The 3,004-nt window shown below is 37.3% G+C and overlaps 1 long non-coding RNA gene across 1 annotated transcript; it reads right to left on the reverse strand.

Moving 5' to 3' along the window:
• Positions 1-208: 208 nt before the first annotated feature.
• LOC127864754 (uncharacterized) lies at positions 209-2,527 on the reverse strand. The gene is made up of 3 exons (XR_008042274.1): positions 2,234-2,527; positions 1,695-1,762; positions 209-357 (listed from the first exon to the last, which is right to left on the reverse strand). It is a non-coding gene; the product is annotated as an uncharacterized LOC127864754 (long non-coding RNA).
• Positions 2,528-3,004: the final 477 nt, after the last annotated feature.

Here is a 3,004-nt window from a genome sequence, read left to right on the forward strand (position 1 = left end):
TCAAAATTCCACTTATGTTAAGAAACCTAATACAGAAGTAGGCAAGTTCACAGTCTGGAAAGTATGTTTTGTTTAGTCACACTAGAATCAATACTTTTTGAGTTAAGACTGGACATTAACATTCAACAGCAGGATGAACGTATGGGCAGACAAAGGTAAATCTACATGCACCCACACATCTCTGAACGTGCAATAAACTTACATGTACACATTACTTGAACACACACCTGAGGTTCGCTCTGCATGATGATCACAGACTGAGGGTCCTTCACAATGGAGATGCCAGAATCTCAAGATGATGACTGCTGCTGTTGCAAATGCTTCAAGAAGAAACTCTACGCTTTGCTATCCAGGTTTCTGCAATTAAGTATGCCATGTCTCAGTTAAGACAAAAATAATTAAGACTGTATAAGCATTTCATAAAAATTTCAAGTAACACAATGCGGGTTCAACCCTGGCAACAAACTTGATACTCTCTCAAAAAGCCATTCACAAAAAACTAGAGCATTGAAACAGATGTGACAAATACCCCCACATGAAGAGCAGATGAAAAGTACTTGAAATATGGAACACCATGCTGAATGTGTAAAACGCACCCGTGACCCCATGACCTAGGTTTTGGCCGTGCATTGTCCATGTTCGAACATGACCATGAACATAAGATTATCTAGATCAAACTTCTTACCGAGTTTGTTGAAGAGCGGATGATACGTACTTGCAATAGAGAGCGGACACCATACTTAATGTGTAAAACGCATTAAATGAACTCGTGGCCTAGTTTTTGGCCCGGCATGTATTATGTTCGATCATGGCCTTGAGATCATCTATATAAAACTTCTGACCAAGTTTGGAGATGATCGGAAGTAAACTTCTTCAATTAGAGAGCGGACACACTGCTCAATGTTTAAAACGCACTAAGTGATCCCATGACCTAGTGTTTGGCCCGGCATGGCCATGTTCAAACTAGGCCTAGAAATCATCTAGATAAAACTTGTGATCAAGTTTCGTAAAGATGATTGCATGAAAACTACTTGAATTAGAGAACGGACAACATGCTGAATTTTTAAACGCACTAAGTGACACCGTTACCTAGTTTTTGATCCGACATGACCCATATTCATTCTTGACCTAGACATAATCTAAATTCAACTTCTGACCAAGGTTTGATGAAGATTGGATGAAAACAACTTTAATGAGAGAGCGGACACTTAATACGGACACACCGACAAACCGACAGACAAGTTCACTTCTATATACCCCTCTTAAATAAAAGCTACCAACATCACTGATCCCCCTTCGTAATTTAATGTTAGTTTAAGAATCATAATTACAGTTGATATGGAACCTGATTTCGTAAAGAGTAAAATAGTCAGATATGTTGGTACCTGTTATTTGTTTGCTGTTGTTGTTGTTGTGGTTTTGAGTTTTAATATAACTCTAGATGTTAAATTTGACACTTTTGCATTTTCTTTAAATTTCTGTATAAGAACCAGTTGTTTGTGGCTGAACCCTTAAACTTAGTTACGATAAACTGGTCAGTTAATTGAAGATCAGAAACCCCAGTTTTTATTGGGTTTTACCTATTGGGTATTTGTGATGAAAGCTTAATTGCTTCAAAAGTTTTAGGCTCTTAAGACTGGGTCTCCTGAATGCTTTGCCACAGTGGCCCCTTTTGCAATGGCAAGGGGACTTACCTTTTGAGATGCAGAGTTTGATAATGTGAACATCGCTCACTGGGCTTGAACTTGTGAGTATAAGGCCTCTGTGAACAGAAAAAAAGATCAAAGCACATCCCAGAAATGTGTCCCTGTAAACAAAATAATTTAATTGCATTCTGAAATGGCATCATTTATATAAGAAGTCAATCAATGTTGTTTGAGTGAAAACAATATTTAAGAAATAAAGTATGTTTGATGGATCTTGATACAAATGAGATATACACTAAACACTTGATACAAACATTTTATGTCCCTTTGAGACTTAAGGAAGGATGAAAGGAAGGACAGGGAGAATTACAGACAGGGACAAATTTGTATGCTCCCACCCCCACCGAGCCCTTTCAAGGCAATACAAATGGCAGCTATTATAAATAGTTTACAATTACATAAATGATTTGTGTTAGTTAGCAGCCAGGATAGAGTTTTATCAATATTAAACAAACACAAATTATTTTCATTGACATTTGGAGTAAAACACTACACATTATACATGATAAATTACATTACCAACGTACCTTATTGACGAGGTAGTCTTGTCCCCTGGCCAAGAAAGTATGGAGCCCGGATTCAGAGTGGCTGCATTCTGCGGGTAGTACTATTTGTCCCAAGATCCTGGGCCAGGAGGTGTCCCTGGGCGTCTGGGCCCAGCTGACCAGAGAGCATGTTGTTCAGCTAGGTACCGATCTATGATTGCATAGGTTCATGTAGGAACAGGTTCTTAAAACAAAATGCAGGAATTTAATTAAATATTGAAAATAAATGAAGAAAATAATGTTTGAATGTGCTGAGGCATTTAAATATTTTTTCACTAAAATTTAAGAGAATTCAACAATTCGATTAAAGCAGATATTTTAATTATGCAAGGAGAAACTTTTGGTTCAGGGTTTGAATTTTGGCCAAAAAAAAAAGACAAAACTACGCCCTTACCTTCTATGAATAAAACTGATATCAGATCAACTTTTATTTATATACCAAGTTTGATCAATTTAATAACGAATAATTCACATTTAATGTTAGGAGCTTTTCCTCAATCAGGCAGAAATAGGACTGATGTTAAGTGAACTATATGAGCCTCATTCTTGGAAAATAGGTCTTAATGTATGTGCAGTCTGCACAAGCTAATCTGGGATGACACTTTAATAGGACTTGATGTATGTGCAATCTGCACAGGCTATTCTGGGATGACACTTTAATAGGACTTAATGTATTCGCAGTCTGCACAGGCTAATCTGGGATGACACTTTAATAGGACTTAATGTATGTGCAGTCTGCACAGGCTAATCTGG

The sequence above is a fragment of the Dreissena polymorpha genome, chromosome 1, assembly GCF_020536995.1.
Source record: "Dreissena polymorpha isolate Duluth1 chromosome 1, UMN_Dpol_1.0, whole genome shotgun sequence".
Classification (NCBI taxonomy): Eukaryota; Metazoa; Mollusca; class Bivalvia; order Myida; family Dreissenidae; genus Dreissena; species Dreissena polymorpha.